The sequence below is a fragment of the Anoplophora glabripennis genome, unplaced genomic scaffold (genome assembly GCF_000390285.2).
Source record: "Anoplophora glabripennis isolate ALB-LARVAE unplaced genomic scaffold, Agla_2.0 scaffold593, whole genome shotgun sequence".
Lineage (NCBI taxonomy): Eukaryota > Metazoa > Arthropoda > Insecta > Coleoptera > Cerambycidae > Anoplophora > Anoplophora glabripennis.
This window is the reverse complement of record NW_019416681.1, coordinates 144,626-171,740: the sequence shown is the minus strand read 5'-3', so window position 1 is coordinate 171,740 and position 27,115 is coordinate 144,626.

Below are 27,115 nucleotides of genomic sequence, written 5' to 3'. Positions count from 1 at the left end.
CCCTCTTAATAACTTATTTTTACACATAATGTTAAGATCATGAAAATTTACATGGCCCAAAATTCTATGCCACTTTACTTTGATTAGTTCTGTTGTTCCACAATTTACTTCGAGTTTTTTTATTTTACTCATGCTTTCTAATTCATACAGTTTATTCTTTTTGACAGCTACAGCAACAATATTACCTTCAGAATTATAAATTTTTGCCTCATTGTTTTGATAGTCAATGCCGTTTCCACTATCTGTAATACATGAAACACTAAGCAAATTTTTACCCATATTTGGTACAAAGTACACATTTTTTATATCTACAGTCTTAGTTACATTTTCTACCTTAAATTCACACAATATGTTACCCACTTTAAATGCTTTAACAACTTCCCCGTTTCCTACCTTAACATCTAATGGTGTTTTTAATACAACAGAATTATAAAAATGTTTATCATTTGTGACAATATGATCGGTACAACCACTATCAAGAAGCCATTGTATGATACATGCATTATCAGTAGACTTACTCACGCGATTTGCTTCTGACACATTTGCCTCTACCTTTATATGGAAATTACTAATTGGTATGTCTTCCGGGTTTCTTCTTTCAGCACTTACATCTTGTCGGTTCCTTTCGTTCCCTCTGTCCTCTTCGGTTCTTGATATCTCTGAGTTTCCTGCATACCTGCCTACGTTTCCGTTTCTCCAATTTCCTCCTACGTTTCCGTTCCTCCAATTTCCTCCTCTGGTTCCTCTTTTGTAATATGTTCCTTGTCCTCGGCTCTGAGCATCTCTATTCTGGAAGCAGTATTTTTGTATATGTCCTGTTTTTCCACATCTGTAGCATACGACATCACATTTTTTGTTTGTATTTGTTTTTCCTTCTTCTTTGACATTTGCTTTGAACACATGTGGGGTATGATTTAGTTCTGTATTATTTGGTTCTGACATTTTCTGATTTTTGACCTCCTTCCTTAACATAAGCTTTTCTCTTATATAATCAACATTTTTCTGGTTGTCGGGTATTAAGTCAACAGTTTCGGTCAGATGTTCGAGTGAGTCGGGCAAGGACATTAATAAGTAACTTAACTTTCTTTTTTCATCTACTGACCCTCCAGCATTTACTAGTTCTTTTATTAATCTCTCAAACGTGGCAAAAAAATCTTCTAGGCTTTTTGTTTCATCATATTGTAATTGACACAATTTCTTTTCGATCATAATTTGTTTACTGTGTGATTTTTCTGGTAAAGACGGTCCAGCCTATTTATCATGTCTTTAGCCGTTTTGCAATCCATAATTATATCTACATCAATTGCAATGTAATTCTTGGCTCTAACCTCCTTTTTTACCCACTCTTCTTCCTTGATTTTCTCTGGTCGGTTCTCCATGTCAATTTCTTTGCAATTTCTCATTTCCAACAGTAACATGAACTTATATCTCCATTTTGTTTTCTCGGCTAGTAATCTCGATTACTCTATTGAAAGCCTTTTTTTTTACTTTTCCTTTTCACCATCCAATCTAAGCATGCTCTGCTACCATGTAAGAATAAACGACTAATAACACTTAACACTTTCTTATTGACAATTTATATTTTAGTTACAGCAGCGGCTTGAAGCCATACATTATTTATTATTAAAAAAAACATACATTGCCCTGGCTACAACTGAGGATCACACTACTACGATCTTATTCTATCTACTGTCATAAACAGTGCTACCGTTAGTCGTAACTTTTCCGTCACCCCGGTTAGGCACACTTTTTCGCAAACTCGCACTCAAACCCGCACTGGGAGCATCACTTATTCTTACAGTAACAGATACAAACTCTTTAAGGATGGAAACTCATGCACCCCTGGTTGCCTATATTATACCGAAAAGTAGTAGAAAACAGCCCTTTTTTATTCCAATATATCTTTTTAAAGCAATGGAAGAAAGTAGTAAAATTTCATATCACATTAGGCAAAGTATAGACGAAGACAGTAAAGCAAAAATTAATTGGGATAGGTAAATAATTCGTGAGAAATTAATTTCTAAATATGAAGATTTTTTGGACTTTTACAAACAAACGATTATTTCTTCATAGTATTATAGAATTATGCAATTTTTTATATAGTTGTCTTTTAATAAATAAATCGATTAGACTTAGTTTCATAGTATGTTCAATACTTATTTAAAAAGTTGTATTGGAATAAAATTATTAAAAAATATTCATTCATAAATCACATTATGTCTGACCTTTAATTCGCTGAATTTGTAATAGATAGTAAAAATTAATTTTTGAATGGACTTGGGTTATTTTTAACGAACAGCTGTTGTATTGTGGTCAATTTGGTATAACCTAATTCTGAATTGGTAGTCATGGTTTCTGTTAATTGATAAGTAAATATTTAAAGAATGTCATGATCATTTTAGATATATTATTGTATAAAAGTATATAACTAACAGTGCAAATCCATACTATTTTATAATTTTAGGAAAAATAAAATATAAACAATTTTTAGTTTATTTAAAACAATAATTTATAATTAATATACCTCTATTAGTTTGTCTACGGTTAAAGTGGATAAGAGGAAAAACATTTATATTTTCAATTTTACTAGAAAAAGTAATTCGTGACAAAAAATATTTTGCTTTTTAATTGAATATGGTTGTCATGAAGAACTTTAATTTTATATATATACAGGGTGATCAGAAATTTAACAAAATTAATAACGTTGAAGAATAAACTGCTTTTGTTTTTGATAATATTAAAAAATGTTAATAAGAAAAGTTGTTTAAAACGGAAAGTTATGTTATAATTACGCTTTGTGAATAAAGCGGCTTACTTTGGTATAAACAACAGAAATGAAAAAAATATATATTATGAAAATTTTATATAAAATATTATTTTGATGTGGTTTTATAATAAATTTAATTTAATTTTAATTTAATTTTATTCAATTTTGTGTATTCAGTATTGTTTTGTATTTTGATATTGTTTCTATAATTACTTTTTATTTTGATTTAGATAGACTGTAAATTGTTTAATACAAACCTTACTTTTATTCACCTCGTATATTAAATTTTTTTATCCCTTGCTAGCTGTCACTCAGATATTTGTTTTAATTTGAATCTCAGGAGTCGGTTCTGTTTCATTCATTCATAAACTCGCTCAATGCAGCACGCCAGAAAATAGAGTTTTAACAATTTTATACAATATTTATTTAAATTAGTTAAGGAGATTATAAGAAAACAAAATTTTCAACTGGTTGGCTTTAAATCAGAAATGGCTTCGTATAAATGAAATTTTTTTTAGGTTGAACAATCATAAAGAATATTTTGGTTTTTCTGTACCTTTCCTTATCCTACAACAATTTTTTCAATACAAGGACTGGTCTTGTTTCCTTTTTTATTTAAAAAATTTTATGATGTTTGAATTCTTGATTGATACTACTGTCACCACTCGTCCGTGTATTGTATTGCATATCTTAACTTATACAAATTTAATTCACATGATCTGACGTTTAAAACTAAAATGGCCGTCCCTTTTAAGCACTTGTTGTGAGCTCATTCAATATTAGAGTTTTTAAAGCTAGTTTTTGAATTGCTAGTATGTAAATTTGTGCAGGTAAGTCCTGTTATATTAATTTTCCCTTTTCTAAGGTATACTGTATTAATACTTTGTTATTTGTAAGCTATAGCTATGAATTAATACTTTAGTGCACTTTATTTTTCTAATTTTTAGGTACCTGTTGGTTACTGGGCACTTCTTTCCTTGTTGGAAACGCTGACGATGTCTTTTGTACCAATTATTGGCCACTGGAATACCTCCCCGGATACTGCCTGATATTTGTTGCAAAATTTTTATTCACTGTCGACTCTCTTTATGTGGATTTTGAAGACAAACGATTTTCGATGTTACTAGTAAGTTTTAATTTACTTCTCGACTGTTTTTTCTTGAATTATTTAATTTTTGTTAGAGCTACTTCTCCTCTCTAGCTTTTTACCAAAAAACCAAGCCGTCACTAGTAAATAAACATTTGTTTTTTCACCTTCTGGAAATTTCTAGTGTTTATATTTCCTTAAGGTCCCTTCACATAAATTCCAGTCTTTGGGCGTCCCTTTTTCACAACACTTTCACTGCACTTCTTATTCCTAATACATTTGTTACAATGTCCTTTTATTTTTAACATATAAATTTATTACTTATTATTAAATATTCCTTATTTTCTGTTCTTTTTTCTAGGTCATTTTCTGGTACTTGTAAAGCCAACTTTAGTTTTGACATTTGATAAAATTTATAATTTAATTTGAAATTTGATAATAAATTTTCATATTTGACAGTTCATTTAAGATATCTTCTCTACCCAAATTATGCATATCAAATTCATCTATGAATATTGAGCTGTCTTTTGATATATGTCATTCTGGTTTTATATTATGTTTTCTTATAGTATTTCTTGTGAACAAGTGTCGCTGTCATGCATTCTTTTAAAAATTTATTTTATATTTATGAATTAAATTTAAAATTATCAATTTAATACTATATGATATCCTTTATAATTACTTATTTTATACTCAGTCTTTATATTAACAATTTTATGCTATTTTATTGTTTGCTATATTAATAATTAATTTTATTTTTGGAATAAAGTTCGGTCAGGTAATTTTTCAAACGTGATTTCTGTTTACATTTTCAATTCATTACAATATATTTTTAATAAATAATATTAATTCTTGATAAAAAAAATTCGCGCGTGTAAATAGAATTTTAACTGAATATACATAATAATGAGAAAATATAAAAAATATGTACGATATACTTATCTCGTCCAAAAATTGTGTAAAGAATTATGTACAAAAAGACAATTTGAGACTAATTTTTTTTTATGAGAAATAGGTAGGTATTCAGTTCACTTGACAAAAATTGTTGTAGGTTCTTTACCTCCAATATAAACAGAAATTCTGTAGAACAGTGCAGTTTAATAAATATGTAAGTAAATTAAAGTAATAAAGAAATAAATAGAATAGGTTCATTAAAACAGGAAAAAAAAAATAAAAAATCATAAAATAAAATTATTTCTTTTTATTAATTTGTGCTTCTATAATATATTGTGGATCCATACAGCCTTCTCCCTGTGGAATATTTTTGTATATTATTTCAGGTAGTATACAAGTTTTATAAAATTGTTCCAAATTTGTTGCCATTGATTTTTTCCATAATTCTTCATCTTTCTTAATTTGTTCTACATAGAGCGGGTTGTTTTCACCATAATAGGTATATTACAAAATAACATATAAGGTTTGTTCACACAGCCTGACAGCAAACAGTTATTTTACGATTTGTACGATATTTACTGCGCATGTCGTGTCAGAAAGAAGTTAGAAACTTATTTTTGACAGACTTACAGAATGAATAGAAACTGAACTACTATAACATACTTAACCTCAAAGCAAAACAAAAAATACTTTTAGAATGCCAGTTCCAATCATGATGGTAAGTATTATTGTAATATAACTTCATTTTACTGCCACATTCAAAGTTAATATGTTTTTAAAACTGTATTTTATTTACAAAATTACAAGAGTTTATAACATTTAGTGTTCCTGTCCAGGATATGGATTCTCCCATAAGTCGGGTACAGCAGTCAAATGATATCCAACAATCTACTACCATAAGTGCGGCGGTATTTGGTATGGACAGGGACTACAGATAGCACAAGACTGTTGCTGGATATGTATAAAATTTGTAAACAAAAAGTGGGTACACATAAAAAACTTCAAAAAACTATGGGAAATCATATCACAAGAATTAAGTGAAGTATTAGGTATACCGGTAACTCCATGTCAATGTGAAAACCGTTGGAGAGTTTTAGAAAGAACTTATAAAAAGCATGACGATCAAAGTAAAACTGGGCGAGGACGACGGTATTTTGAATATCTGCAAGAAACAATACAGGGTGTCTAGCTCAAAAAAATCCCTTGTCCTTTAACTACACTATTTTATTTGTTAAATGACAAATATACTGCACTTGTGATACAACTGGTAGAAATAACTGAATAAAAATATAAGAGCGAGAGACCCAACGCAGGTGCACCTCGGTTTTATGCACTTCAAAACAGAAGGAAGTTAAGATGGCGCACGAACACCGCTAGGCGATGTGTGGAGATTGTACGGCGACGGTAGGTTGACTGACTGTGTATTCAGCGGAGAGGTGGGTTCACCGGGGCTGACGCATGCAAAGTAACACACAGAGGACGGGAAATAAGTTATGCTACAAGGGTGTTTTTAGTGGATTCTACAGTAAAAAGATTAAACAAAATTTCATATAAACATCCGCAAATGCTGTTTTTTTAAAAAATATATTTTTTACATTATGTATATTTTGTAAACCGTGTTTCCGATTTCCTCGAATTTCACCACAAGTCATTAGAGTCATTTTATAGGATATATTTTTTTAAATAAATTTTTTGAGCACCCTTTATTTTGAAACTTGAGTACTTTCTTGCCCATGTTTATATGAACTTTTTTCTTATTTTGTACTGTAGAATCCGCCATTAATTTACTTTCTTTAAATAGTTATGTATAAATAAGATAAGTAACATTGTAGGTTTGTTCCAACGACGTCCCTGATTATCAGAAGGATGTCAGACGCTTGCGCCTTTTAAATATACTGTTCCAACACAGTCACTGACAGTGGTAGGGACTGTTGGTTACTCGTTCCAACAATGTCACGGACTCGTACATGAACTGCTTGGCGGATTGTCAAATCTATCCGCATCCAAACCCATGAACTATTTGTCAGCACATGCGCATTGGATTGTAAACTTTAATGGAACACTAATTATTGAATCAGTTGTTTGTGTTTGTTTTCGTCAAATATTTTATTAAAATAACTACATATTTGGTTTTCGCGAAATAGGTAAGTATTCTACAAAAGATAGTTATATCTACTAATGTAAAATAAACATTTTTAGATTTCATAAATTTATAATGAGGGACTTAGGAAGTGACGTGGGTTCAGAGATATCATCCTCTGACGACGAAGAAGTGCTAATATATGGAAATCCTCGAACTAAAAATAATAACTTTTTTGGTAAGTTTAATGGTTTATAATTGTTGCTACCTAAATGAAAATTGTTTTTTTTCCATGCAAAGGAAACGGTCCAAAATTATGATGATGTGACTTTCTTTGAACACTTCCGTGTGAGTCGTATGGCTTTGGGGCACATCGTAGAAAGATATGAAACCAATCAATCCAGGAAATCCAGGAACAATTTTGTGTTTTTTGTAGTCCACTTTATGTCCTTTTCGGTTTCTGATTGGAAGGGCTCTGCTGTGACAATCCCGACTGACGATGACGACTGAGACTGAGAACATGAAGGATTTGGTCGCAAGCTCAAGTTGTCAGGTGTTTCTTGGATTATAATAAATTCCGAGAGTTCGTTTGTAAAATCTACAAAATTTAGAGGCGCTTGCTTCCGAGTGTTCAAACATTTTCAAATAATTACTTACCTATCATTTTTTAGATGTTTGTCGCCACAGAAATGACAACAATTCATGTGGCAAATCCAAATAGATTATAGTATAATATTTTTTGGCAAATCCACATGCAAAACGCAAGAAGACGGTGGTAGGTAGGTTTTAGGTTAACACCACAGAACAGAACAATACCAAAACAAATCCTTCGTTGTTCTTTGAAGAAACCAGAGAAATGAAGGATTTCTTCAGAGCTTCTTCTTGAATATCAACTAGAACGCATTCCAACAGAGCTCCCGTTTCTGACACGTTCACGTACTACTTCATGAAGCAGGCATGCGCACACGGTTGTTCACTAACGCATCCGTGTACGCATCAGAAAGAAGCTGTTGGAACAAACCTTATGTTATGACGTGTACAAATGTAAGTATTGTGAATTTATCGTAAGAAACTGCAATGCAATTTCTCTTTTGTACTGCGTCATTGTTTACATCTTCGATTACTTCCCTATTTATTTTAGCATTATCCTCTTCTGCCTCAGGAAACTCATTCTCAACTGGAAAATTATCGTTTAGTTAGAAATTATGTAAAACACAGCAAGCTCTTATAAAATGTACAGCCGCATTTATATCCCTTATCTTAAGGTGGTAGGGTAAACTGGTTCATAATAGACATCCATCATTACTTCATCCGGCTCTTGTTGTTGACATAGATTTTCCAGCTGCTGACAGTGTTAATACCTTTCCTTTGAACAGATACATAGGTTATTTGAATTATAAAAAGGCTGACTTCCATAACTTATATCATGATTTGTCTTTAGTGGATTGGACCATTCTAACTTCATTTACACATCGCACCCTTGCTTCAAAAGTGTCACAAGTCAAAATCCTTCATTTTTCAGAAAAGATGAAAAAGCTCTAGCGACAAAAGTAACTAAATTGTTTAAAAACATTATTGATGATTATAAATGTTTCAGCAAAGGGGCCAAATATCAAATAGCATTTTTGAACCATTTTAATTGCAACTAATTGAAAATCAAAATTTTTGTGATGAGTCATTTTTCATGTATTTTGTATGCCATTTTAAATGTGCTATTTTGAGTTGTGTCACTTTAAATGTCGGTACGTTCTGGTAAATAAGATGAGATACTTAACATTTTGTTATGGTATACTTTTAATTGTGTTAGTATTCGTGATTCTTTTCTTTCGGTAGCCATATTGTAAGGATTAAAAAACAAAACAGGAAATGCCCTTAAATAGTAATTATTGTAAAAATTAAGTTATTTGGCAACTGCTTTAGGTTCGTGAGTTGTAATACTACATAACAAAAAATACTATTTCCTTTGTTGAAAACGTAATTTATTAAAAAATATGAAATGCGAAATGCGCTGACACACAACATAGAAGAACTAAATAAGTAGTAAGTGTACAGAATATGTACAGAAATTTTTCCCAGATCTTGTTTTTTAACCATGTCGACTGCTTCGTCTTCGTAGGACGTTTTGTAGTAAAAATTAAACTTCTTGGGAATTAAACGTAGATTGAGGAGTAACCATGTTTAACACGGAGGAGGCAACACAATATTCTTCATCATTAAAAAACCCAGTCGATACTACAGAATCACAAACGGTACTAATAGTAATGTTTTCATCTGTCTGTTGGGAACTAACAATAGCTACAGATTTATCAAAGTTAACAGCTTCGTAATTTACTAAGCTTGAGTAACTACAATTAGAACGGGGAACGGTAAATAGAGATTCTTCAGCAATTGCCGTCGGATCCGCATATTCGCCTTTATTAAAATCTTCAGTTGAAGTTTCAGGTTGTTGATGGAAACCGCTTCGACGTGGTGAAACTGCTCATTCTTTACTGAGCAAAAGTGACATAACTTAAAATGTAAATTATAGGTTACATATACCTTATTCCTTTAAAGCGACACAATTGGAAATAACGCCATTGGCATGACAGGTATCAATCACCAAAACTGTATGAACTCAAAATGATGGTTTCAGTATACCGCACGTAAATCATTAAAATTGACACAACTCAAAATAATACACTCTTACCTGCACCTGTACTACGCTACAGGGGGGTGTAACTGATAACTGATAGTGCAACAGTTTAGGTGCCGCATCCTTGACTTGTTTTGATTCGTCAAAAACGACACAAACGCCATCTAATGAGAAACCTATTGAGCTAATTTAATACACTTTTGTTGGTTGATGTAATAGTGTTTAATAACCTCAATGGTGGTATTATGTCAAAAATTGAGTTTTTTGAGTTGTGACACTTTTGAAGCGAGGGTGCGACATGTAGACAATGCTATTGAAACTTTTTATAATATATTATAATATTATATACTATAATATATTTATAATGGTATTTTAACGAAACATGTTCCCAATAGTAAATTTTCAAACTATAATAGGAAATTTCCTAGATGGTTCACAAGAGAAGTTATTTCACTTTGGAAAAGTAAAAACAAGGCATATAAACTGTATAAGTCCACTAGATCTCCTTTTGATTATGAAGAATTCAAAAATATTAGAGCTTCTTTTAAGAGTCGGGCGAGCATTGCCTATACTAATTTCATTTCTGATGCTGAGCGTTCGCTGAAAACTAATCCAAATACTTTTTGGTCATACATAAATTCTAAGCGTGGTACTACATCTATTCCATCTACCATGACACTCAATAATGTTAACATTGATGATCCGCAGGATATTATAAATACGTTTGCTACTTTCTTCTCTAACGCTTTTGATTCCGTAGACAATGTCGATGTGTTGTTTGATGATGCACATATTTCTGTTCTTCATAAACCCAGCATTTCTGAGTCGGATGTACTCGCTGCCATTAAAAGGATTAAAGCTAATATGTGCATGGGACCCGACTTAATCCCAGCCTTTCTTGTCAGAGACTGCTCAGCGGTGTTTTGTAAACCTTTGGCGATTTTGTTTAGACTTATACTAACATCGGGTAACTTTCCCACTCTATGGAAATTGTCAAGAATTACACCCATTTATAAAAAAGAAGCTAAAAATGATTTTGCTAATTATAGACCTGTTTCGATTTTAAGTAATTTCTGCAAGGTACTGGAGGTAATCTTGCATTCACATATTATGCATCATGTATCTAATATGATTGTATCTGAACAACATGGTTTTGTTCAGGGTAGATCTACTATTACTAATCTGGTATGTAAAACACAATTTATATCTGAAGTTCTAGATCGAGGGGGTCAGGTGGATGTCATTTATACGGACTTCTCTAAAGCCTTCGATAAGATTAATCATGCGTTGCTCTTGCAGAAGCTTAATCGATTTGGGTTTGGCACCGACTTGTTGAGTGTATTTAGATCATATTTATCTGATCGGTATCAGTTTGTCCAATTTCGAGGTTTCAGATCGAACAAGTTCTCTCAGACGTCTGGTGTTCCTCAGGGTTCGATATTGGGCCCTCTTTTATTTGTGTTGTTCATTAATGACATTGTTGAAGATCTAAATGTGCATTACCTTCTGTATGCTGATGACGTCAAATTATACCGTAGAATTGACAGCCCTAATGATTGTGACGATCTGCAAAACAATCTTTTGACCTTCAGCAATTGGTGTAATAACAATAGATTACCCTTAAATGCATCCAAATGTAGAGTAATGTCTTTTTATCGCTTATTAAATCCAATTTTATTTAATTACATGCTTGACGATTGTGTGCTCGAGAGGCCTGATTTTGTAAAGGATCTGGGAATTATTTTTGATTCAAAACTTAGGTTTGCGCGTCATATGGAGGACTGCATATCTCGGGCCTATAAGAACTTGGGGTTTATTCTGCGCAATGCAAGGGATTTTAAAGAGTCTACATCGCTTAGATTATTGTATATAACTTTCATTAGATCTAAACTTGAATATGGCTCTGTCATATGGAGTCCGATCTATGAATTTCAGATTTCCGCGATGGAAATGGTTCAAAGAAGATTTTTCAAATCGGCAGCATTTATATTGGACGGTGTTTATCCTGCGCGAGGGACACAACAGGCTATATTTTATAACCGTTTCGAATTGCAAAGCCTAATTTCGAGGCTTCAAATGTGTTGTGTACGGCTTCTCTTAAAGATTGCTTTGCTGGCGTATTTGAATTTTACGGTGCCTAGGCTGAACAATCGATTTAGCAATGCATTCCTTATACCTCAAACCCGTACCAATGTTTTGTTAAAATCTCCATTATATCAAATGATATATAATTATAGTGCCGTTGAAAATGTTTTGGACATATTTTCATGGACACTTGCTGATGTGAAGCGCTGTTTTTTGTAGCTTTTCTTGCTTCTTGCGTTTGACCTATTCCTTTTTAAGTTTGTATGATACTTTATATACTTTTATACTTATACTTATACTTTTATACTTATACTTTTATACTTTATACTTTTACTTATACTTTTGTCATATAGGTGTCGAGTTTTAATTGTTTTTTTTTAATGTAGTTATTTATCTTTTTGTTTTGTGTTTTTATCATAGTTTTACTTATCCTGTAATTGGGCTTTTGTCCCGTTGGATATTTTATTGTAATAAATAAATAAATAAATAAATAAATAAAATAAATAAAATAATGGGTCGTTTTTTTTTCAAAAATTTATAGCACCTTTATGACGCGTTTGTAAATTATAATAAGCGTATCTATACATGGGTATGGATGTAAGGAAGCAAACTAATAATAATTTCAAGTAATCCTTTATTTATAAGAAGTGTTATTCAACAATTCTCACTATGGACCACTAGTCTCACTATGAACACTACATGGTTCATTGTGGGAATCATAGTGGTCCATAGTGGGATTTTTAATTAAAAACACTTTTAGTCTATTTTAAATTGGAAAAAAATCACAGGAAACATAAAGCAGCCCTAGCTGTACTTCCACTAATGGAGGGAGGGGGCAGCTTTAATAAAATATCTTCTGCTATACGGTATCTTCATCGGGTTTGTCGGGGAAAACAGATTTGTCGGCCACAATTCTCTTCATAAAGGAGATATTATATTCATCTCCACTTATCTTAATAATCTGACCAACATAATGTTTAATAGTTTTTTTTTGTCATGTATCTTACTATAACATAGTCCTGTTCTTGAATAGACAAATCTTGATATTCTGATGCGAAGCTTTCTAAATCGCTAGAATCGTTGCAAATGTCTTCGCTAATATCACTGTTCGAACTAATATCGTCATTAAAAACTTGACGTTTAACTTTTTTAGCCTTCTGCTTTTTCTCTTCTGAAAGTGCTTTTTTAGCCAATCTTTCCTTATGCTGTTCCTCTATGGCATCTTTTACGGGGGTATCTGTTATTATTGATGACTGTAGCTTCTTTCTGTTTTTCCTAAGGGTTTTCCTAGGAGCAGCTTTGGCATGTGGCCTGATTTGCTGAGGGGTTACTATATTGGATAGGCCAGAAATTGGGCTGACATGTTGTGGTTCTTCTACAACCTGATTATTTTCTACATCCTGAACATCTTCTACATCCTGAAGATCTTTCATATCCTGAACACCTTCGTTAGCCTTATTTTCGTCACCATTTCCATTTTCATTATCTTCAGGCCTATCAGTGACATAAGATGACATAAAATCACTCTCTGAAAAAATTTGGGAATCCAGGAGTGCAATGCCTGTTTTCTTAAATCCGTTGAGAATGTTGACAGGAGTAAATGCTTTAGGATAGGCAGTACCAACAACACTACAAACATCATAAATGGTCATAGGTACGGCAGGATGATTTAGCATCCAGTCATCAACTCCTTGATTATAATAGCTTTTAAATGGAAAGAAGCAGCTCACGTCCAGCGGTTGTAATTTATGGCTGCAGTGGGGCGGCAATGTCAATAAAATAATCCCATTATCTTTACACATATTCAGCACACGAACGTTGTAACGGCTCTCATGGTTGTCAAGAATTAATAGATCTTGGAATTCTTTACTGCATCGCACATGTTTGATAAAGTGATCTATATACTTCACAAAATTGTCTCCTGTCATCCAACCAGAGGGATAAGCTGCACCGCCTGATCCTAGAGGGGCTCCAGTAAGCATGAAATGCTTAAATATTTTCCTTGGGAATACAAAGAATGGAGGCACAAAAGTTCCATTAGCGCATATTGCGGTGCACATTGTTATTAATGTGCCTCGTTCAGCACTTGTCACTTTTCCTATTTGTTTTTGTTTGATGTTAGCAAGTACCTTCCCGGGCTTATGCACATTGGTAACACCAGTCTCATCACAATTGTATATTTGGTTCGACTGGATATTATGTTTCGTTATCACATTTCTCAAGTTGTTGAAAAATGTAGCCACATTATGCTTGTTGAAGCTGGTCGCCCTACCAAGGCTAGTTGCTTCTGGTTTTCGAAGCGATAACATAGGATGTCGTTTCCTAAAATTTTTCATCCATTCGACTCCAGCTCGTTTCTTCTCGTGCCAAGCTCGAGGCACCGTTTTATTATTAGTAATGGCATACTTGTAAGCTAATTCACAAGTCTTTAATAATGTTTAGCCATAGCACATTTCATAAGCTTCAATTATATACTCGCTTAATAGCTGCTCCTCTCTATTTGTAAATATTGGTTTGAAACCATGGCTTCGTCCGAATTTAAAATCATTTGTATTTTCTTCATTAGCTAATTTGAACTTCTTCACTTTCCGCTGTAAAGCTGACTTGCTTACACCATGCTTTTTGGATGCACTCATCAATGTCATTTGATTTTCTACAACATCTTTCACTGCAGAATACATAGATCTTGCATATACTTCATGATCCTCTCTGCTTTTTTCAAAAACTGCTGACAGTTGGGATCTTGGATGTCTCGGCATATTCAATTCTGCAAAGAATGCAATTTTTTTAGCATGTGGTAGCATATTTCAGCATGGACCTCATTATGTTATCATATCCCAGTATGGACCGCTTATTTTTTCCCACTATGGACCATGGTGCATCAAAAAAACAAATGACCAAAAATTTTATTAAAGTGGTAGAGCTAGGTATAAACAGAATAAGACAATATTGAGGTTAAGTATGTTTTAGATATCCATACCAAATTCTTGTTAAAAAGGATACATTTCGGCGGATTATTCGAAAAAAACTGAACATGGAAATAAAAATTTTCAGCTGATCACTAACCTGAATTTCCAAAATATCGAAACGCACCGTACCAATTGAAAAACCAACAAGAGATTCAAAGGCGGCACTGTTATGATAGCACACACACTGAAACATAGCTCTACCGCGACGACAAAATAGCCAGGAGAGTGAAATTCCCACTATGGACCAGTTTGCCCTACAGGTACAGTCTTTGTTTCAAAACGGCATTACAATGCTCTATTAATATTCTGTTTGTCGAATGTTGTTTGTTGTAATTTATTTGATTCCTACTTAATGCTCCTGTATCAGGAAAAGGCGTTAACAAATTATAGGATAAGGGGTATGCACTATCTCCAAATATGTGATTGTCTTGGCATTTTTCTCGAAGGGATTCGCGAAGGAGATGTTCTAAAACTCTGGCATCATGGACAGAACCCGGGTACCCAGTAAAAAATCTATTACTTTCAATCTGTGGTCACATACTAATTGAATCTGAAAAAGAAAAGTATTACAAAATGTAGTTACTTGGTTACTCTACCTTGCTGCCTGACATAATATGTATGCAAACATCTACAAATATAAATATTTACTCACTTGAATGGAATAAAATCCTTTTCTATTTATGTATGAATCTGGATCCTCTTGGGGCTTATCGATCTTTATATGATTACCATCCACAACACCGATAATTCCAGGAAATTGGCTCCTCAGTCGAAAATTTTGCTCAATGTAAATTTGTTTTTCGTGACTGGGCCACTGAATTATTTCAGGTGATAAATTGCTTAAGAAATAAGTTACCCTTTTTATAATTTTGTGAAGGCAACTTATGCTAATGCCAAACCTATCCCCTACATCACGAAAACTAGCCGTTTGGTGGCCAGCATACCACAAAAATATATGGATTATTTTTGAAGCACTTAACTTCTCATGAGGTCCTCTTTGCCATTTATAATATTCACTGTGCTATCTATCTATTAGCTATTTCTTGACTTACATTTCTAGGCCTAGGCTTCTCTTCCAATAATTTTTCCAAGTCCGAATCATCTGTTTCTGATGATTCAGAGAATTCACTCTCTTCAGATGAAAAGAAGTCGTCCATTTTTTATTTTATTTATAATTACTACAAAATAACGTAACCTCAAATGTCAAATCAAAATATTACTCGTTCTTCTAGATGTTTCAAATTCAAAACAAATTGCGCAAGCGCCTCAAATCATTGCAGCTTACTGGAAATTAATCCCCAAACTATTCTGACTGTTACAAACTTGTCAGAAATATATCTAGTGTGAACACTGAATTGCTTGTCATATTACCATTAGAGATATAATGCGAACACGTAATAACGCATTACGCACACTCTTGACGTTACCAACTGTTTCTGATGCCCTGTGTGAACAAACCTATAAACATCTTCCGGTTATATTTAACTGTCTCTGTATCTGAAAGTAAGAAAAGAATTTTACCAGATAATCATGTCGATTCTGTTTGAACATAGCAATATTGTTTATTGTTATTTTATAGAGATCTGGTTATCTGGTAACAAGATTCTTAGATTGCCTATTCTGTTTTACAAATTTGAATAATATGATATGTCACTGTAACACGTTCTTGTTATCGAATTGCTTCCATTGCTTTTTTTCCTTCCGGGCTCCACTGTCAACAGAGTTTAATAATATACTTAATTCTTTCCATTTGTCTTCAACTTCTTTAGTTTCTAAAGGATGGCACTTCCCCGATAGCATAATCTTATGCTCTTCGAGAAAACTAACCATTATTTCCATTTGTGATTTGTTTGTCTTTTTACTGTGAGACATTCTGGTTCAATTCGGCAAAATATTTTAAATAAAAAATTAAGTGCCTTTAAATTGTACATCAATAAGGAATATGAAATGAATTAAAACAAAATTGGCCGTTTTGTTTTGTGAAATTTATAATTCTACAAACCTTTCAGTAATTTCTCCTTATAATTTGTTTTTATACACAGAAAACAGAAATTCTCCAAAGTCAAAGTACAACAACGCAACACAACTAAAACTAAATTGAAAATTTTAGGTTATAATCTTCTCAAAGAATTCATGGGTTAATGCGGTATTGCCAAATGTGGTCACCATTGGAAAATAACGAATTCTAAACAATATTGTTATCATAGTAGTTTTTAGTAATACTGGTTATAAAGGTTTAAACAGAATATGGATTCAATAAGCCACCTTGTTATAATTTACATTTTTAACAACATGGTTTATAAAACAAGATTTTGGGTAAGAAACAAATAGAATCAGCCCGAATATTTGTTATAAACATAGATAATTATACATTTTTACCTATTATGCTTTTGATTTACCATAATGATATATCTAGTCATATATAGGGTGCCACAATAGTGCGATAAAGTTTAGTAACTGCCTGTAATAGTGATATGAAAAAAGTTATATGCTCAGATTCACATTTTATTATTTATTTCCATTCATTATTTGTGCATTTATGTGCATTGCAACAACAATGTTATATTTTATATTACGGCTAAGTAAGCGGAAAGTCTATTGTCGCATAGGCATTCATATAATCAAATACAAACCTACATGTTTATTTTAATACCTATTATTTACTTGAATTTAGTACTAAATACAACTATGCCTAGCAAATTGTAATACTTACTCTTAATGTTTTTTTCTTTAATTTAAAAAATAGTAAAGTCCACAAATAAAATATTTCGTAGAAAACAATAAAAGTTAACAGCTCATAGATCTACACAAGAAATAACTACATTCGCACCTGCTCTAGTCTGAATCCATATAAGTACTAAAATGCAAATGTTATAAATTTGTACAACCACTTGCCATCCTCCTTTTGTGTAAATATGTACATAATAATATGTAGAGGATAGAAAATAGAAATATTTTCAGAACAAAAAACCGGTGACCGCAAATTGGAGTTTTTATTATTTGATTACCCTTCTCTTTTCGTATACAATTATGTGATAGCAAGATACTGCGATGGACGTATAGGCCGGACAACTCATCATCGTGCATGTGGACGTGTACCTGACGTATTGCCATTTTCTCGTTTTTTAGGTGTATTTTGCCGGAATTTGAATGAATGGACGGTCGCCGATTTTCGTGACGCTCCTTCGACTAACGGAATGTATCGGCGGCCAGGGGGAATGAGTAACGTCACAGGGATGAAATCCGGTTGCTATTCTCGGTTAGTATCGGGCGCCAGTTTCTCTATATTTTACATGGGGGAAACTCTCCACGTAACTCTTACCCTCGGTTAAGAGTAAAGTGCACAGGTAGCTGCAGTGAAGAAAGTAAATTCCAGGGGTCAGCTGTATTTCTTTTGGGTGAAAACGGCAGAGAGTAGTTTTCTCAGTGTAGTTTTATTTCAAATATAAAATTAAACCGAATTATTTGTGTATTTCGACAAAACAGGATCAGCGTTTTTGCTAGTTCGGAATTTGATCAGTTTACTTCGATTTTGAAAGAAATACACCTATTATCTTTACTGTATTTATTCGCAATGAAAATTTTAAAACTATGTACAAATAAAAATCGTGTCAATTTATTTCTACCCACTACTAAACGACTGGAAATATTTACAGGTTAACCCTTTATAGGGCATTAACTTGAATGCAAAGAACTTGTTTTTTTTAGTAATCTGAGATGTCATAACTTCAACGATTTTTTCTTAAACAAATTTTTTTGTCACGGCTCAACTAAGCGAAAAAATGGGTGGTTACCATTTTGACCACCGCCTATTTAAGTTGTAGTGGGTAGTGGTCTCTATTTTAACCACCTTCCATTAAGGATCATATTATGTTATTATAATGCAACCTCGATCTAATGTACTAGGCAATGTAATGACTAGGCGTTAATGCCCTATAAAGGGTTAAAATAAAATAAATAATTTTTCCAAAATATTTATTAAAACACATAGTTATAATAATACGCTAAGAAATCGCATGAAATGGTTTGAAACATTTTAAACAGAGTCCTACATCACATGCTTCACAAATTATCTTAGATTGAACTGGGTTTCTTTTTGTGCTACATTTTGCACAACGCCTATAGGTACCTGGAATGGGCGAATGTGTTCCAACTGCAGTATATTGAATTGCATTGCCAAGTATGATCGCACGACCATCATCGTTTTTAAGTCTTTTTATACCTGCTACAGTTCCATTTGCTTTTCTCTTACGACTGGTGAAAGATCCAATCAATCAATTTGCTAACATGCTTCGGAAATTGAGATGTGACATTGGTTTCGCATGTACATTGTTTTTCTTTTGAGCTGTTTTGTAAATGTATGAGTTTGTTACAGCGGCATTTAAAAAATAGTAAAAGAGTTTAATCCACCAGCGTCTAGATTTCCACTCAATTGGGTATGAAGCCATTAGCTGATCGAAACCATCAACAGCACCCATAAATTTGTTGTAGTCATAGATCGAGGCGGGACAACTAACAGATTCTCTATCTCCAACTTTGTTTGTTCTCAAAACCGTTTCCTTTACATTTGGGTTATGCATGGAACTTATCACAACAACAGATTTCTTGCCACGATCTTTCCGTTTGGCCAATGAAAAGTCGTCAGACATAGCACAATCAGACTGACCAGTTTTCAACACCTTCTCATCTGTTAATAATTCCTTGGGGTAATTTTTTCGGTTCGTCCTAAATGTGCCACAAGCAAATGTATTTTTATCATACAATTTGGAAAGTAAGCGAAAACTGCTAAAAAAGTTGTCAAAATAGACACAATAAGCTTTTTCTAAAAATGGTTCACATAAGTGCATAACAGTTTTCTCTCCTAGCGAAAGGCTTGCAAATTTGTCATTGTTATTTTTACCTTCGTAGATTTGGAAATTCACTAAAAATTGAGAGATGGAGCAAGCTAATGCCCAAATTTTAAATCCCCGTTTGGTGGGCTTCATCGGCATGTACTGCTTCAGGATGACCTACCCTTGAAGCCCACCATACTTTCATCAACGGATATGTTTCTGGAAGGTACGAAAGACTGTAAACATTTCTTGTTTAGATGATCTACTAACGGATGCACCTTATATAATTTGTCAAACTCAGTGGTTCCTCATTTGGGCATCTTCTCATTATCATTTAGGTGAAGAAATCTAAGTATGCTAAGAAAACGTTTTTGTGACATAATATTAGCAACTCTATATTGTTATCTACAGACCAATATAATCTCATACTAGGGAGGCTATGGAAACCCTTTATAATAAGAATTCCCAAAAAGGCTTCAAGCTCTTCTCTTTCCAATTGAAAATGTTTGCCCTTCTGAGCTGCATATCTATGCGTTTCTTCTAATATTAGCTGGAACAGATCATCTGAGAAAAAATTGTAAAATAATATTATTGGTGACTCTAAATTTTCTTTGAGAGTAGGTCCAAAATCTTCGTCAAAGTGGCTTTCTTTATATTTAGATGGATCAATACAATGCTTTGTCCAATTTAGATATAATTCCTCGACATTTTGCCCTTCTATTACTGGATTTTCATCCTCGTCAGTCAACGGAATTTCGGACTGATCGTCTTGGGTAATATTTTTAGAAGTAGGGGTTACTGAATCTTTGGGGGAAAATATTTTCTTTGATTTTGGACTGTCAATGACTGAGCTTGAACTTGAAGATTTATCGGTTTCGTAATTAGGATCAGCTACTGAATCATCAGAGCTAAATGCATTTTCACATTCTTCAAAAACATTTGAAGGTACTTTAGATAATGCGGCTCTTCTGAGGTTCCTTCTATTATTTTTCAAAATATTATATCCAGAAGTGCTGGAAGTATCAAGTGACCCAAGACTAGGAGAATGTTCTGCCTGCATGCTTGGAGTACTTTGAGTAGAAACTGAAAGTTCACTAAAATCTAATGCATCGTCCGCTTCGCTGTCTCCGTCATATTCGGAATTTCCAGCCTGTTCTTCACTAATACCTTCTAGTAAATCATATATTGCATCACTGGGCATATTCTCCAAGTCTTGAAATTTAAAACTCGCCATTCTGTAATAAAAATACCGTGTACGTAACAAAAAACTGTAAAATACATAGTAAAAATTGAGGTTAAATTTTTATTTTTCAACTTTCAAGTCTAAAATTTCCTCAGCGCTGATATTTTTTTCAAAAGAAAAACTAAAACATGATATAACTATACTTACTTTTTATAACCTCGTGCTTAATGCACTATTTATTGGTAGGAGTCTTAAGCAATTCACAAAAAATTTCAGATTATACACAACTCGGCGCAAAGTGCTGAACAGGTGGCGGTTTGATATGTGATCAGTTAATGCGCCGTGGGCATACATTATAGTTTGTGGTCAGCACTGGAACCATTGCGCGTTTAGAGCGCTCAGTTAGTACATTAGGTCGAGGTTGCATTATAATAACAATAATATAGTCATTAACGGAAGGTGGTTAAAATAGAGACCACTACCCTATAAAGGGTTAACTGAATAATAACTACAAAATAACGGTGTTAGACACAAAACTAAGAATTATAGATTTCGTTTTTACAACTTTACTTATCACCGTTTTAACGGATTCAAAAGAAATATATGATTTATGAATGGAATCAAAAATAAAACATTGTTATTCTACAATAATAGATGATTTTAAGTAAAAAGTCGATTTTGAAAGGTATTGATTGATAAGGAAACAAATATTAGTAAATTTTTTGTCCCCGCTGGTTCTGAAAGTAAAACAAAATTATACGGACTTATTTCGGATTAAATTACACTCTACACAGTAGCAATAACCAGTGAAGGAAGCCCAGGCGGAGCAAAGCGGAAAAATCAGGTGGTGACAGGATGGTAAAACAGGATCCGAAGTATCTCGCCTTGCATATCGTACTGTCCTTCAAGTTTTATACGTCTTGGTGGCCGACGTCGTCGGTCTCTCAGTATACAACTTTTCCCTGTCTGATGGGTATACACGCCGATCAGGGAGAACCGTACGTGTACTATATGGAACGATCCGGAGATTGGGTATATACGCTCAACCTCTAGGTCTTATCATATCACCTATTACTCTGCGTAAATCCTGGTGCGGGACACCGGGCAACGCTGAAGTAAACACGAAGGCTCCGTAAAGATTGGGTATATACGCCGAATCTTACGGGTGCTCTGTCGTGTGGGTTGAGAAGGACGGTGGAATTTGTGTGCGGGTTACCAAAAATATTCTTCTCAGGCCCGCAGCAATTCCACACTTAAAGCGTACGAACCTTTTCGGACTTGTACTCGGTCGGAACGGACAATAATAAAAGGAAAATAGTTCTTACTGGGTTCACTGGCTATTCTTAGCTGGCTTCGGTGGAGACTACTTGCTGCTGGTGGACTTCTGGATGGTATTGAGTTCTGGATAGGAACTGCCAGTTTCGGGGCATGTAAATGGCTTTTGTTGCCTCGATCCCCACCGGATTAACACAAGTCGTGGTGGGATCTTCACGTGGCTAGCGACTTGTTAGAGTGGGGTAACGGCCACTCTTGATAAATAATCAATAATAATAACCGCCGGAGTAAAATAGTCCGAAATAAAAGAAATATTCCAAAATTTCTAACATAATAAATACAACTTAAACAGGTTCATTACAACATGCATAATTAACATCAACCAATGCCAAAAGAATAATGCTGTGATGGTCTTTATAATTATAATAGTAAGACCCTGCACTTCTCAGAGGTCTGAAATTTATGTGTTTTCCGTCCAATGCGCCCAAGCATAACGGAAAGTTCCACAAATAATCAGAATCTTTCGCAACAGTATGAATGGGTATTCATTACTAGAATTTGGGCATTTCAAATAAGTATTCGTCTTTTAAACAAAAATTAATAGATTCACACATCTCAGGTTATTTCACGTATTTGTGAAGCATACATTAATGAGCGAAGCGTTTCACCTGTCGCCAAAAATTTAAAAGTTGATTTGTTAAATAGGCAATTAATTAAATTCAATTATGTATAAATAAACACTAACCGCTTGTCCGGAGATATACACTGCCTCATACTACTATCATGTCTTCCTATACGGCAATATCCTGCAGGAATTCATTCTCAACCATATTGAGAACTCCACGACTTTTATCTCGTCGCTGCAGCCACTGATAAGCCCATCGTCTTTTTTTTATTTGGAACTTGTCGAGTCTTTTCACTCTTTTTATGCAGTAATAAAATAATATCATACACAAGGTTATTACTGCACTACAAGCTCCGACAACTTTTCCATGACGCATTTTGTGCTGCTATTAAAACGTTTAAACAATTAATAAGCTAACAAAAACATAGAAAACCTTATAAAACCAATATGTACACAATTTAACCTCTTATGCCCGTTTGCACCGTTTAGAATTTAAGCCAAGTTCAACTGAACTTGGTTTAATTTTAAAACTAGGTTTTAATAATCAGCTTTTGCACCACTTACTGCCGATTGTAGATTAAATTAAACTGGGTTTTGAGAATACTGTAGGGATTTTATTATGCTGCTAACTTATGTCCAGTTATGTTCGGAAAAATAACATATTTGTCAAAGTGAAATTGTCAATCCTAACGTAATAAACCTAATTTACTTTATTAGTATATCTTTAAGTTTATAATGGAGGGAATTGATTCAATAAATCAGAAACGGGTAAGAACTTTAAATTTTTCTTTGGAGGAAAAACTTCTTGTATTAAATACTGCGGCAAAATACGAACACATATTAGAAAATAAAAGAACGGATAGCGTCACATGCCAAGAAGAGAATAAAATTTGGGAAGAAATAACGAGGGACATAAATGCAAAAGTTCCATCTGGTTGCTACAGATCCATGCAATCTTTGAAAAGGCTTTATGAAAATGAAAAGAAAAGGGCCCGCAAGGTTGTTGCTGAAGACAAGAAAGAAATTAATCTCACTGGAGGTGGACCACCCACGGGTATTAAAAAAGATCCATGTCATGAATTAATATTATCTATAGTTAATAACAAGACTGTTTATGGCTTGAATAACCTTTTCGATGGTGACAGTGACTGTAATCAGGTACAGAATGTAGATTATGATATAATACAGTATAGAAATGAAAATGATTGTGCTATTAACAATTCCGTTCAAGCCATGACTGAACAGAATAAGGTAGGTATAATTGTATAAAAATTGCTACCGTGATGCTTAAAAAAAGGAAGAGGGGGAGAAAGGTGGAAGCGGTGGAAAACCCCTCTCCGGAAATCTCTGGGCAACAGTGCACGGCAGCAAGATCTCGTCCCTGTACAAACGTTACCCGACTAAGATTACTGTACAGGGTAGCTTAGATCTTGATTCTCAGGGCGTTTAAGCCCTAATGCCCAGAAAAAGGTGTAACTGCTACTACTATTACTGAATATACGAGCTGAGACCAGAAAAGTTAGTACGGACGAAAATAGTACCTTCCGTGCAATAAAACACGTGTAATCTACTCTAAAATACTATATTACTGCATTTATAAAAATATAGCAAAGTACAGCAATTCACTGCTTACACGTTGAAATATGTAATGTCCCTGCTTGTGGACGATTTTCTTATCTTACTGCATTTAACAAGACAGGTTACAGAACGCTATAGGTGAATTATGACACGATCAAAGTGACTGGGTCAATTATATAGAACATGCAGTATATGGATTTTCAAAAAAAAAACTTTGGTTAGTAACTATATAACTTTTCATGAAAAGATTTCAATAAAAAATTTGGAAAAGTAAAAAGAAAAGAAATCAAAGTTCACCTGAATCATTTTTATGAAACATTCGGTACATACTTTTGCAAAAAACATGTGATTAGTACGATATATGATTTTTCATAAAAATCTTGCAATCAATAAACTGAAATATAGAGGAACCTCTGGATCGTTCGATTTTCAACGCAATTTTTTAGACACCCTGTATATAGAACCCTATTTGAAAATTTAAATTTTTTTGTTATAGAAAGGTTTAAAAAGCTGAATCCATAATATAAAATTAAATTACGGCAGTAAGTAAAAAAAAAATCACAACTGGAAGTAATCAACAATTTTTGTAATGTTAAATTTGAATTTTTCTAACACAAAGTCGTCTCGCAAAAGATCCTCAATGAGATAAAACAGATAAATAACGACATCCCATGACTTGGAAGAATCTTTAACTTATTTCTATTGATTCTTAACTTTTGACGTTTGGGGAGTAATACGAATGCAATATAGTAATTAACAAAGCAAATGTACTAATACAGAGAGATCGAGAATGATTGACCGGATTCTGAACGTACCCTGTCTCAATTGCTATCAAAACTGATTTCCGTTTGCTAAAATTACTTTCTTTTTCAATGTCAATTGTGCGATTTCAGAGTGTTCTGTGGCCATTTCACAATTTGACATTCTGTTCATTGGCGTACGGATTTTTGGCTTGGATATTATTTTATAGATTTTTGTTGTTACCCGATATATTTTGCAACATTATAAAACAATATTTTAAAATACTACAGTTAGAGAAGGTGGATATTATACGTGAGTAACTAATTTAATTGCGTATGTTGTTGTCTAACCTCATCGGTTTTTTAATTTTAGAACATGGCATGGCATTTTCATTAGAACATGATAAATATCTTCTGAAGGCCTATTTCCGTAGTGGACAAAATAGTGATAATGGTTGAAAATATTCGATGAATTCAAGTTATTTACAATTTCCAAATAATGAAATTGATTATGAAATTTTTTCGAGACGTTTATAGAGGAAAATCTCCAGGCAGAAAATCTATCATATGGATTATGCCATAAAGCAGTACTTCAGGAAGCTGCATTTTCATCCTTATAAAGTTAGTGTCGTGCAGGAACTACTTCCGTTAGATTTTGGAAAACGTGTGCAATACTTTAATTGGTTTAACGAAAATCTGAATGACGACGATATTCTAGATCTAACATTTTTTTCTGATGAAGCGTGGTTTCATTTAAGTGGGTATGTAAACTCCCAAAATGATCGCTCTTGGAACATAGAAAACCCTAATATTTTGCGTGAAACAACTCTGCACCCTATTAAACTTGGTGTTTGGGTAGCTATGTCACGTAGAAGAATAATCGGACCATATTTTTCCGTGAAAATGTAACTGGGCAGATATATCGGCAGCAAATATTGTTACTATTTTTTGAGGAACTTCACTACGATGAAATCCATCATGGATACTTTCATTAAGATGGCACAACAGCTCACACCTCTAACGAAACTTTACAGTTGATAAGAGAGTATTATGATGATCGAATAATTAGTCGAGATAGATGGCCACCACGTTCCCCTGACCTTACACCCCTAGACTATTATTTATTTGGTTTTTAAAAAATTCAGTATTTGGTCAACGGTTACACATGATTGAAGAACTTCAAGAGGCAATTACAAACGAAATTAGGAGTATTATACAAAATGTTTTACAGAATGTATTTAATATGAAAAGAAGAATTAATACCTGCTTGAACAACAATAGATATCATATTGAACATTTATTGTAAAAATATAGATATTTTTATGGATTTTATGTAATTTTAAGGTAAAATATTCAATAAAATGTGAAAAAATTCCAATTACTCTGTTATTACATATTGCATGTAACTGTTGTTTATTGCTCTTGGTCATATAGACAATCCTACCATCTAACATAATCAAGCACTTCCAACTGCTTGAATTTGCTTGAAGCAAACGTTTTTAAGACACTACCTGAATTTCGACAGCTAACAAAAATGTTCAGCATAAATTTTTGGGCTGGATCGCTTGTGCTGGATATTCAGAAGTGTGAAAGCAGTAGCTGCAAAATAGTCGTCTTATAAACATACAGCAGTTTGCTTTGATGAAAACAGCAGCTTGCAGCGTATCGCTGTATAGCTGAATCGTCTTAGATGTCAGGAATGTTGCCACAATAGTGCTTCTCTTTTAAAATTAACTTAAAACTTTTTAAAAATAAATTCACTGCCGCGCTTAAAGTCGTTATTCAAAATTAGCTACATCAAACTTTGATTTAAACGTTTTTCTAATTGTAAATGAAAAAAGAGTTTTGGAAAAGTTAGGCTAAACCTACATCTGATTCTGTCATCCTCTTTAATAATAACAATAATAACATTTATTGGTCCATCAGTATTGCTTAATTTGTGAAATAACTTTGATTTTTGTTAAATAATTTATATTTTTATTATGAATTTCAATTTTGACAGTAACCTAATTTATTTGACGTTTGAACGTAATTATTTGTTTACCATTAAAATTCCTCAACCTGCGCTCATGATTCTAGTATTGGTATCAAAAACTGGTATGCCGCACATCAAAAATCAGCATGAGGCGGCACGGTCAATCATTCTCGATCACCCTGTACAAAGGTTCAAGGGTTTAGGTACTATGGATTGGTTTAAAATGATGTAGTTTTAGAGGGCAAGTACTTACGTTAATTCGGGGGACAGGTATCGTAATCGTAGGCATGTCAAGCGGTAGAGCTGGGAAAATGTAAATAACAACCTAACCTAATAATAAGAAATACCTGTATATGTCGTGGCGTAGCAATGTATTAAGGTTAAAAAAAGACC